Source organism: Heliconius melpomene, chromosome 17 (assembly GCF_056956725.1).
Source record: "Heliconius melpomene rosina isolate 202511_hmr_F chromosome 17, ASM5695672v1, whole genome shotgun sequence".
NCBI classification, from domain to species: Eukaryota; Metazoa; Arthropoda; class Insecta; order Lepidoptera; family Nymphalidae; genus Heliconius; species Heliconius melpomene.
The window spans coordinates 2,961,479-2,974,631 of NC_140405.1; the positions used below are offsets into that span (position 1 = coordinate 2,961,479).

A 13,153-nucleotide genomic window follows, 5' to 3' on the forward strand; every position below is an offset into this window, starting at 1 on the left:
CTGACATTTGCACCTTGGATATCTCACTAGGATTCCCTGTGCAGAGATATCCAAGGATTGCCGTGCGGATCTATTATTGGATTTTAGTTATAACAAGTAGCTTATAAGTTATATAAAGTTTGCATATGGTGCATGCATTTATGGATAAATATGAGTTAAATTTGACATACCTAATGGTGGATATATACGTAAAGAGAACTAGCACATGTTGGGTAAACGCAATTATGGACTTTGTCAAACAAAACCGGATTTTCACTTCACTTATATCTATCTATACATAGATAACTATCTATTTATCAATGTGACAGTTTTGAATTGTTATTTTGATGATTAACATGTGCATTTACGTATAATATTTTCTCACTTGATATCCTTTCCAGGCACCAGGGCAGTACAGGATAAGATACAAAAGTATTTTATTATTGTCCTAGCCATTTTAAAATGATTTCGTAATTAATTAAAAATAGTAACAAAATAATTTGAAGAAAATACACGTATACCCATATATATATATATATATATAATAGTTCATTTATTAATTATATAAAAACTATTTGTACCTTTTTGTAATAATTATAATTCTACCTATTATAGAAGATTATAATATAAAACCTTTGTTATTTTTGGATGCCTGTAAGAAATTGCCAATAGGACCGCCGTTGCTCATTTGTTTATTTATTAGTAACTTACTATAACTACTTGTACTATATTTATTTTCCTTATTTGTGCAATAGAGTATTATATTAATATTATTATTATTATATGAATAAGCATTGCGCTAGGAATATAACATACGACCATTGTGTATGCTACTCTACTTCCCAATGTCATGTTTTAACTAGTTTTCAGATTCTCGTTTCTGAATAATCTATTTAACGTGTATTGTTTTGCAGATACGGTACGGTCCAATAAAAATATTCCTCTTTACCAAAACAATTTTATAACAAAAGTTTCAAGCTTGAAAATATAGCAAAAATATTTTACATGGTTGAATAGGTATTGTAAAAATTATTTAGATTTTTTATCTATCTATTATAAAAAAACTTGTTTTGTATTTTTCAGTAAAGGTTTCATGTTATTTAGGTATATAGAAATACGAATATGTTTTAAGTTATTTATTTATTTTTCATATTACTGTATAGAAATCTTGGTACACTACAGTACCTCGGAAACAAGCTTAACCAAAATATTTTCGTTTTGCAAATTATATAAATCAGCTTCACGCTGTATCCCGCACACAGCAGGGTAGGCAGAGGGATCATAGTGTTAAGACACTCCGTTCCCCACTTTCTGCCGAATTCTGGAGGCATTGCGTATTAAGTGGCAGAGCTGCACTTTGCCTCGACACCAGAGCGAAGAATTGGAAATGGAATGGAAATATAAACGTAAATAAATATTTCACTTTCTCTAGTGGGGATCGGACCCACAACCGTCGCGTTGCAATCACACCCTTGTGCCGCTGCGCCACGACGGTGTCTCAAACAAATAGTAATAAAATAGCTATAAATATTCTATTCGTTTGTGATTTTTTTACTATTTGTGCAAAATAGAATAGTGTTATAAAGCAAAATTATCGATTCACTCTTTTTAATAATTAAGTTAAGGTTGATCCTTCAATTACCAATAAGGTTGCAAGTTTTAGGCGCTTTCACGAGTCACTGAACTATCCTGTTATAATATTCTATGGTCGACTATTCTACAGAATAATCTTTATTAATTAATTCCAATATAATATTAAATTACAGGCTACTGGATTTGCCGAATCATTATTAATTTAGTTTAAACTATAGCTGAATTATCAAATGTAAATTTAGGTAACAAGAACAGCTATTTTGATTTTAAAGGATTAAATAGATTAAAGTAAACGTTGTGGGCGATGAGCCAAGCGAGTCTTGCGCCTTATAATGACACTATACAAAAAGTTGAAATGGTATGGGAAGCTGTTGCAGTCTTACAGTTAACTACAGGATAGCTTAAGAGTGATTGCACAATCTCAAGCTTAAATGACAATAAAAACAAGAGTATTCTTTGTTTTGATAATATTAAACCCGTCTGAGCTGGAAAATTGCGGTATTTTTAATTTTTAAATCTCTAAGGCTGTGTTACGCTGTTCTACCGCATGGATTGTTCTAATTTGGGAGCGATAGTAATGGCTTTATATGAAATTTCTTAATTATTTCTTCCTTAAACTTATTTCTTATTAATTCTTTAAAGACTTTTTTAAATAGTTTTATTTCTAGACAAAGTTAGACTTAGGTTTCAACACATAGCAGAACGTATTAAAATTATTTATTTTATCTTTATTTCAATAAAGAAAAGAAATATACACAAAATTTAAATACTCACTAGTTTCCAGCAATATTTATACATATAGTGTTACAAATTCTACAACACTGTTTTATATTTGAGTAAAACGAAACCACAGCGATAGTGTAAGCTCGCTCGGTTCAATACGGCTTTCTTTGTAAATATTTACAAGTATCGCACGCCTCGGTGGAACGTTATTCTTTTATAACATTGCTAGTTGCTACCGATATACGAGTATATATGTATAGTACGATACAAACGAGAACTACTTTTGATAAGATTAGCAAGGTAGCTTCGTGATTTTCAACAAAAAGAAACATTAGGTATATATTAGGTTTAAGAAAACCTATATATAAGAATACCGTAAAATATGTACCTAAATAAAAAAAGTACGCCATAAAGTTTTTATATGTAGGTTTGTTTAGGGTCATATAAAAATACATTTGAAATATATTTAATTTAATCCATAATTGGACCGTTTATTTTGAAAGTGGTGTAAGTCCAGTTTTGAGAATAATGAGCTATCACGTAATTCATGCTTAATTTAATGTAATTTTTTTATATATAACTAGTCCGTGTTTAATTTCTCAAAAAAAACCCATATTTTGAACAAATTAAAATCGGTCGGTAAATGAAATTGCATAATCATCGACATACTAACCTTTAATTTTCTCGAAAAAAAAGAAAATGGACTTACACCACTTTCAAAATAAACGGTCCAATTAATTAAGACCAGCAGCGTGCCAAAGTTTAATAGAGTCCAACTCCAAAGCGACAGTTGTCGGTTCGACCCACACTAGGAGAAATTAATTATTTTCTATTCTTTTAATTCAACGCGCGTTGTTTCGAATGAGACCGAAAAGCAGAGAGTGAAGTGTCTTAGCACTGAATTCTCTCTGCCTACGCTGCTAAAGCAAGATATAAAATGAAGCAAGAAAAATATTTAAGATAATTAAAATTACTTGTTCTGTATTTAGTTTTTTAGACGAGTAAATAAAATATTTAGTTTCGGTATTTGTTATAGTGGATAGGAATCAGTTTCAGGCGTCAACTAGAGTGTGACGTAAGAGTCACTCCAGTTTTTTCTCTCAACATCCAGTGTCATGTTTCAAGGTTAGAACGAACAATGAGGAGGTTTGCAGCGAAAAATTAATATTTAAAACTCGTTGTTATCGTTGTTAAACAGTGTGCAGAGTAATTAAAGAACATAATAATTATAAATTTCAGGCATGAATATTATTTACGATCTTAAAATTCAATTAGATAACTTACTAGTACTTATACATACAGTATACAGTAGGTACAGTAGAGGCCAGTCTTGGCTCAGTGGCACATGGAGTGCGCAACTGGTAGTGGGTTCGATCCCCACATGAGGAAATGAAATATATATAAGTTATATTTCTATTTCATCGCTCTAGTGTCAAGGAATAGCGGCGGGGCGGCGGAAAGTGGGGAACGGAGTGCCTTAACGCTAGGTTCCCTCTGCTTAACCTGCTGTGCGCGGGATACAGCGTGAAGATGATTTTATTTATTTATTTAAAAAGTTTATCCTGTGGCTTAAATTTTGCTATTCATCATCTTGAGTTTATTTGCAATATAACATTTTCCTTATAAATGGACCGAATACTCGGAGTTTAAATTGACATTGTGTGAAATAAATATAGTTTAAAAGCATAACTTCTGTTTTTTCGTTAGCTTTTATTTTATTGATAAGATTAAATCAAAACTAAACTTTTTAAAAGAAAAAAGTAATCAGATTCCAAATTTTTAATTAAAGAAAGAGGAACGGTGAAAATTTCTAAAAGATTTTTTACTAGCACGAAGATGTTTCACAGAAAGAGACTCGGCAAGGCAATATACTGCAGGCAATTCCCTAGTGGTCGCTGTCAGATCGTATATCTTGAGATATTGGTTTCAATCTCGGCCAAATGAGTTCATATACCTCGGAAAATCAAAGAGAAGATCAAGTACGTGACTTATTTTTAAATGGGAACTTAACTTCATTTAGTTTCAGATGCTTTACGTTTTCCATTGCGTTATATAATAAGGAAAAAGATAATTGTCTTTCTGTCCATTTCAGTAGTAGGTAGTGTGACGAAGATTCATTTCTCGCTTAAAATATCATATTATTTATATATATAATAAAATACTCATATAGAGATACTTGAGGGTCTCAGGATGAACATAGGATACTTTTTTTTCTCATATTTGTAATATTTTCGATATATATCAATATATTAAAATACTTATTAATTTAACATGCAATTTATTCCGCCATGTTAATAACAACCGTCGTTGCTAAGCAACCATTTGCAAAGTTTGTTGTTAAAAAACGTCACCCAAAATGAGCTTGCTTGACGCATCTCTCAATTGAAAACTGAAAAAAACTTCATAAATATATTTAATAAATATTCGTGTAGTTCACGCGGGTTAAAGCGCGAGCGGGCCGCTAGTTTCTTATAAAATTATAGTTTAAGAGGTTTATAGCTTCATTATTTTATAGTTGTTAAGTTTTTACATTTTAATTAAAATGCATAATAATGTATGCAATCCTCTTAATTATATACAAGGAGGTCAAGGCAACTAAATACATATAAACAGTATAAGCTCGACTCGCTCGTATAAAATTTTTATATGGCTAAGATGATAATTCCTCAAGGTTACATTTCCATACTATTATCGATACAGTCACGGTCGTGACTGAGCTCTACTTATTAATAGTTCTTTGGCCTTTTTTGGATAGTTTTAAATAATGTATTAAAAAAACTGGCTTAGTATTTGCATGACTCAATCTGTATCAAAGCGGAAGTGCGATTTCGTTCCATAGACTTTTTTTAGCTAAAAATAGATTAAGATAATAAAAAAGATAGATTTGAACATATTTTTGACTTATTGAGTTAATAAAAAACATATAAAATATGTTGTGGCTACCTTGCATAGGGATAAAGCGATAAAGAGAAAAAAGAAGAAAGAAATATGAACCCCGTAAATTTAAAAACCTTTTTCATAATAAAATATAGACGAAATTAACCTATTAATGTAACTCTCCATTCTCCTTAAAGTTGCAAAGTAAAGTTTTCAACGTTGCACTTCGTACATTGAGATGAGACAGTGATTAACTGCATCATCCATTCGGTCCAATACGTAGTAAACACACGCCTTCCCACATCAATGAAGATCGATATCAAATCCAATTTTAGAAGCTTATACCTACTGTAGCTTATAAGCAAAATTCTTGTGAATTTAATTTAAATTACTATTTTTTTTGCATCACGTTGTATCCCGTTCACAGCAGGATAGGCATAGAGAAAGTAGGTGTTAAGGCACTCCGTTCTCCATTTTCCGTAGAAAAAAACTAATACTCGTAGTTTATTTATTTTTTATATTAGTTAATTGTATAGGTGCTTTTAATAAGCAAACACATCTTGTTAGTATGTGTTTTTACGATGACGTATCAGCAGCGTGACTTTTGTATACAAGGCCAACATCAGTACACAATGCTCTACCATGTGTTACATATAACATTTAAAGCAAATTAGCACTTACCATCCATATGTTAAAGTTTATTTCAGTTTAATACATTTAATAATAGTATTATTTACTTTTGATAAGCCGTGTTGCATGTACGCATATACGTTTAAGATAGACTTAATTTATGTAAGTTTTTTTGGTTTTAACTAAAAGAACATTAATTTTACAGTGAGATTTACAATTTTCATATATTAATACCTACTTAATTAATATTGCCGTAACGTTAAGTTATATGTAGATATTTTTTATCTGTAATTATTAATAGTACAGCAATTATTATTTATAATTGATGAGGATAATTAGCTTTGAATTATAATATAAGAAAATAGCAAGGCTAGGCCATGTATTTTATAAATTACGTATAAAATATCATTTTAATAGAAGTTACATAAATGCTGTATAATAAATAGAACATAGTATAAATTCAATTGTACTCACAAAATTGTTCGACAAAACTAAAAAGAGAAAAATACGAATGGTGTTTATATTATCGTTTTTATAATCGATTCATATATGGGTCATAATCAGAAAAAGTGTACATTTTGTGTCTTTTCTTGTCCCGCTACTTTGAATGCGTTTTAAAAATACAATTTTAAAGATAATTTAAATATTTTGCCATTTACGATAAATTTACTTATTAACTTAAAGATTTTTGTAATATTTTAAATGTATTATGGCTATTAATAGTATTTTTTGTTAGTTGCAAAAAACTTTTCAAAATGCTTCCATACAATTTTTCGTGTCCCATTCACCACTTTACTTTTTAAAAATTGATTTGTTACGAATGTTTATGGTTTTATTTGATTTCAGATATGTTTATATTACTTTACTTTATGCAAAATATTAAACAAAAGTACTTTTATTGATATATTATTTAATAAATAATATATATGAATTAAGTAAATTTGTCCCAAAATATTATCTTTTTTGTTACTCAGGGCTAGTAACGTACAATTAAATTATGAATGCAAATATTTTGGATGGTGTTTAATATTAGTTTTTATTGTGGCACCATAATTCTAAAAGTCAATGCTGTCGTAGCTACAACAAGTAGTGTTCTCGCAGCAGTAGAGGGGTTCAAATGTTTTAGAGGGAATATGTAAAATTACATCTCAGGGTTATAAACGGCTTTTATTTTGGTAAGTATTCTATAATTTCGTTTTCTTGTTTATGTTATTTGCTTCTTTTTACAAAATCTCAAAAAAGAACTTCAGTGCTTACACATGCAACACGTGGCTTAAGAGCAAATATTTAAAAAGGTTAGAATTTCTCAGACTTTATTCTCAATTGCGTTATATTTCGTTACGTAACGAAACTGAGAAAATATGAAGCCTAGTTCATAATTACGTTACCATCGGAAGATATGTATATAAAAAAAAAATGCTGGCATATGAAAAAAATAATTGGTGACTTTTGATAACGTAAAGTAACCAAAAATAATGATTTTTAAGTTTTTTGTCTGTTTGCTTGTTTGTCTAATGTTTTTGTGCACGCTTATCTCAGAAACGGCTTAACCGATTTAGTTAAAAACATTTTTTTATTCTTCCTGAAATTAGTTGTGATTTTGTAATTACTATTTTTTTCTCTGGAGATAGTGAATTAATAAATATGTAGTTCAAGTGGGTGAAGCTTTTATTTAAAAACAAATACGTTCTGTACTAGCGTTGTTAAAGATCTAAACAATAAACATAAAATATTATTAAATATCTATTGATAAATATTTTTTTATTTTCAGTAAGCGCCATGGCTCCTATGTCAAATGCTGAAACACATAAAAGATATAGAGAACGTCTTAAAAAGACCAATCCTATTAAATATGAAGATATGCGGAATAAACACTTACAAAGAATTAAACTTAATTCCCGTGATAACGACTCAAATTTTGATATATTTTAAAGTGGATTTAATTTTATCATTAACTTTGTGATCTCTAACTAGAAATAGAAGTTTATTACGTTACGAACTAGCATTATTATATTGTTAATATTGTCACTTTGTTATGTTTTCTTACATTTATAATCTGTTAATTCAACGATTGAATCTTTAAAATTTTAATTTGTGTCTCATTAAATAAAAACAACAGTAGTTTTATTCGTATAATATCCTTACTTTGTTGTGTATAATGCCTTATATCATCAGTTTCGTAACAAACATTATCAGTGTTGTTACTTATCAGTTACGTTACGAATTCGAAAATGTCCACTTTTCTGATTATGACCCATATAAAACAAAACAAATACTTACACATAAATATTATAAGCATCAAAACTCACTTTTCACCTAAATCACTTATCCACATTAATATTTCATATATTATTATTAAACGTTCACGATATTAGGCGGGAAACGCAACTCTAATATCCGCTAAGGTACGCCTTTACGCGTCAAATGCTGCTACCGTACTGACTACATTTACATTAGCAAGTAAATACTATTACGTAGTTGTGTTCGCAGGTTTTTGATTGAATACTAAACGATATATGGATCTGAGTGTGAATTTAATTATACTAGGACTTAATGATGGTGGTAGAGTCGATTCTATTGATAATTGCTTTTGGGCCAGTTCCCAACACGAAAAAATGAAATATTTGTTTAAATTTATGTTTTCATTTCTTCGCTCTGGTGTCGAGGCAAACCGAGGCGTTAAGTTACGGCACTCAACACGCAATGCCTCGTGAATTCGGTGAAAAGTGGGGAACGGCTGTCTTAACATTAGGTCCCCTCAGCCAATTCTACAGATTTTACTGATTCTATTCTAATGATTAATAATCATTTTATATTTTATTCATTTTAGTAATTAAATTGATAAAACTATGGAAAATATATATAAAACATAGTTCAAATGAGTCATATTTATTACACATAATGTTTGTTTAGGTACAAAAAGTAACAAGTTATATAAATTCTAAGAATCATAGAGAATTGCAAAAGTAAAGTCCAAGGTTATATTTATATGCTTAAAACATAAAATATATTCTTTTATGAATCTTTTGCGTGTATATATCTACATTGCGATAAAAAAAAACAGCAAACCTAGTGACATAATACCCTGACCTTCACTATTCTGTGACCTCTCGAACATATTGAAATTGCTTGTTAATTTTGATTGTAAATTGGGTGGCGGGATATAGCGCTATTGTATGAACAAATGTATTTTATTATACATAATATACAACTTCACGTTGTACCTCACATATAGGAGAATAGAGAGAGGGCACCCAAACTCTCCGTTCCCCACTTTCCGCGTTATTTTCGAGATATCACGCGTTCATGGGCAGAATTCAAAGCTGCGTCTTGTTAGTAGAGCGACCTAATAAAAATAATTCATTTCCCCAAATAGTAGTAGGAAAAATGTAGTCAATTTTTTAGTTTTAAAATATTGCGATTTTGTGAGTAACTCCTTAATATCTATATTTATTTATAGTAAGTATTACGTCTTAAGTTCTTAAATTTATTAATAAATAAGTCTTGAGTAATACGGGCGTGGGCGCAATCGAATGATACCTATAACTAGAGTTGCCAGAAACAGATTTCAAGAGCAAGTCTATTTGAAGATATTATCTGCTCTTATATGTAGATACACGATTAAGGCCAAGAACTTTGAACTGTAATAAATTATAAGCTTCATATGAAATATTTACATTTTTTTGTTTCATAATTTCCGTTAAAATGAGGGAGCCTACTGTTAAGATACTTCGTTACCCACATTTCGTCGAATTCTATAGGTATTGCGAGTTGAGTGGCGGAATTCAACGCCGCGCTTTGCCTCGGCCAGAGCGAAGAAATGGAAATATCCATTTAAATAAATATTTCATCTTCTCGAGTGGGGATCGAACCCTCAACCAGTCGGTTTTACAGTCACACACCTGTGCCCCTGCGCTATGACTGGCCTCGAAAATATTTTTATCTTTCGTTAATATTCAAATATTTGTTATTTTTGCGGGTGCCGATAATAAAATTATACTCGGTTTTTTGGGCATCCCCTCAAAAAATATTATAAGAAGGTAAATGGGATATTAATTTAAATAGCACTTTTCAAGAAAATTAATTTTCAGCTGACCTTTGTGTGAATCTAAAATTAGATAAGAAGGGATGCTGTTATCCGCCCTAAATCTTGAAAGAATTTCGTTAAGAGGATCTTAACGCCTCGAGATCACGCTTTCTGGGAAATTGCGGAGATTCAAATGTAAATAACGTGTATTTTTTTGCTTTGTGCTTTTTGTTTAATAGAGCAGAATAATATCTCTATCTTTTGTAAATGTTTATTCTCAAAAAGTCTGCGTATTTATTCAAGACATTGTAAATAATATGTCATAAAATTCTGTGATAAAAAAATACCAAAAAAATTAGGATTATAGGATTGATTTTTTATGAAAACGATTTTCGAATTAAATATAATTTAGGGGCGGACAGGCTATTGTAATCCATACCTATATTATAAAATCGAAAGTAACTCTGTCTGTCTGTCTGTCTTTTACGCAATCGGGCCAAACCGCTAATTTAATTGTGATAAAATACTCATACAGAGATACTTCAGGGTCTCGGGATGAACATAGGATACTTTTTTTTCTCATATTTTTAATATTTTCGATATATACACATATATTAAAATACTTATTAATTTGATATGCAATTTATTCCGGCATATTAATAACAACCATCGCGTTGCAATCTAAGCAACGATTTGCAAAGTTTGTTGTTAGAAAACGTCACCCAAAATGAGCTTGCTTAACGCATCTCTCTATTGAAAACTGAAAATAAATTTCATAAATATATTTAATAAATATTCGTATAGTTCAGGCGGGCGTAGCCGCGTTCGGGTCCACTAGTTTTTATATAAAAAGGTACTTAAGGCATGTTTAGTGAAATAAAAACGTATATTTCAATAAAAATAAACAAATATAATACAAGAAAACTTACAAACGTCCAACGACAAAATATTGAAGCAGATATAACAAGTTGGAAGCGCAAAGATTTATAGAACTTAAGAGGGCAATAGCACGAAGTACGCAAACGTGTAGCGTTTGTAGCGAAGTGCAGCTTAAACTTATTACTCGACCGCCGTCGTACATCCCTGCTCTTATAAAACGTATATGAGTACCCCTAAACCATTTGTATTTGTACTTACAGGGAAATTATTTTTTTTTAAGAATTATTCCTAAATATTTTTTTCTTCAGCTTCACGCTTTATCTCACATGTAGTAGGGTATTGAGACACTCAGTGCCCCATCTTCCATTGAATTCTGGAGATGCCGGAGAGCCGAATTCAGGAGACACCGCACTATATTATTTTCAATTCTTCGTTCTGGTGTCGAGGCAAAATTGTCTTAAAACGAGGTTCCCTCTGCCTACCTTGCTATGCGCAGGATACAGCGTGAAGCTGATTTATTTTATTTTTTTATTGTATGCACAAAACTATATGAAAATACATTGGCCAAATCTGTAAGTTATCTCAATATTTGGTTCCCACTATAGATATTCAAATGATTTATTTTATCTTGGATAACGCCTATACATATGTACGTGAAGTAACACTATCGAGAGCTAGCTCCGTAGAAATATTTTTCAAGCTCTACTATGAAAGTATGAAGCGTATTACGTGGCTATCGCTGTTTCAAAAATGTGCAAAGTTTTATGAGGGAGATTCATATTGTTTAAACATTAAAAATATGTATTTTAAAATTGGATTTGGATTTTTATTAGAATAAATTTTACATTTTGTATATCGGTACGTTTTGCTTGGCTATTACAGTTTAAAAAATAATTACCACGATATCTTAAATGAGCAGTTATAAATTTAAACTGTTAGTACTAAAGAAGCCCCCAAATTTATATCTTGAACAGAAACTACAGAAGTACAGCATGAAATTGCACAAATTTGTAGTGGGAAATCCGAAGACTGTAGACAGCTGGTGTCGGGCGAGTTCCGAACATGTAAAAGTTTAGCTGTGTAACGAATGAACACTAAATTGTGCTTGGTGTACGTTGAGACTTATGAACATTTTAGACATTTTGATTTATATATATATATATAGAGATATTTGATTTATTTACAAGCATATTTTCCTTGTGTATACTTGTTTTTTTTCTTTACTTTAGAGAGCAGCTAAATATGTATATAATAACATGTTTTTTCTTACCATTTATACAGAAAAACATATATTTATATAATGGGTGACATAAAATGGAAAAAATCTGTTCTTTCTCGTTTCCATAGCTATTGCGAATAATCCTATGTTTACGCACCTACGAATTTCAGCTTTTACAGTCGTGCAGTTTTGTCTGTCATTCAGTAACGAAATAGTTTTATATATGTACTATATATATACTATGAATACACTATATACTTTAATCTTTACACTTCATCAAATAATTACGATTAGAAAGAACTTATTACTTAACAAATTATAAAGAATTAAAAAATATTTATGAACTGCTAGTAGGTATATTTATTTTTCAGTTCTACGCTTTATCCCTCAGCAGGGTAGGCAGAGGGAACCTAGTGTTAATACATTTTGTTTCCCACTTTTCTCTGAATTCTGGAGACATTGACTGTTCAGTTGCGGAACTCAACGCTTCGCTTTGCCACGACACCAGAGCGAAGAAATGAAAATTTTAAATATTTCATTTGCTCGAGTGGGGTTCGAACCCATAACCTGTAGGTTTCACAGTCGCACTGTTGTGCTCCAGCGCCACTGGCCTCAGGTATATAATTAAGAGTATTATATTTTCGGAGCACTTATGCATCAAAAATTTAACTAATTAAGCTGTTGTAAAGCGCAATCTACTGAATAAAGCGAAAATAGACTTGAGTTGAAGTACATCTTATTAGAGTGAGCTAAAACTGGCTGCTCCAGTTTCACAATAGGCTATTGTGAGACTGGACCTCGTTATTTAAAGTATAAGGATATTTTGTAAATTGTAAATACTTATAATTGTTTAGTTCACATTCTGTTTTTTTGTATGATAAGAATTGAATTCGTATGCGTACTATAAACGTGACGAGATGTGGGTTCGTTTCCCATTTGAGGAAATGCAATTGTTATTTTCCGTTTCCTCGCTCCGGTAACAAGGCAAAGCGCGGCATTGAGTTTCGCCACTCAACATGCAATGCCTCCAGAATTAGGAAGAAATGTGGAAACGGATTGTCTCAAGAGCTACCCTGCTATGTACGGGATACAGTGGGAAAGAGGTACTAGCATTATAACAAGTTGTCATAACATACCTACTTCTATCATTTTTTATCGATTCATGTTCTTTTGAAGTTTTCAACGCTCATATAAAATTTTAATAATTTAAATAAAAAATGTAAGAT

General features: G+C 30.8%; 2 protein-coding genes across 9 annotated transcripts in view; both read right to left on the reverse strand.

Moving 5' to 3' along the window:
• The window catches only part of LOC146529840 (CD151 antigen-like), a 154,316-nt gene that overhangs the window by 29,610 nt on the left and 111,553 nt on the right, over positions 1-13,153 (reverse strand). The window contains exon 1 of one of the 6 annotated variants that reach the window (XM_085200300.1): positions 8,083-8,222. The exons of 4 other annotated variants lie outside the window; for them this stretch is intronic. The gene's annotated coding sequence lies outside the window, so the exon portion shown is untranslated. Of the gene's footprint in view, positions 1-8,082; positions 8,223-13,153 lie in introns of those variants that run through there. One more of the 6 variants, XM_085200297.1, reaches the window with a different exon arrangement.
• The window catches only part of SH3PX1 (sorting nexin 33-like protein SH3PX1), a 141,855-nt gene that overhangs the window by 17,214 nt on the left and 111,488 nt on the right, over positions 1-13,153 (reverse strand). Inside the window, exon 1 of one of the 3 annotated variants that reach the window (XM_085200292.1) lies at positions 8,083-8,199. The exons of the other annotated variants lie outside the window; for them this stretch is intronic. The gene's annotated coding sequence lies outside the window, so the exon portion shown is untranslated. Of the gene's footprint in view, positions 1-8,082; positions 8,200-13,153 lie in introns of those variants that run through there. 3 annotated transcript variants of the gene reach the window in all.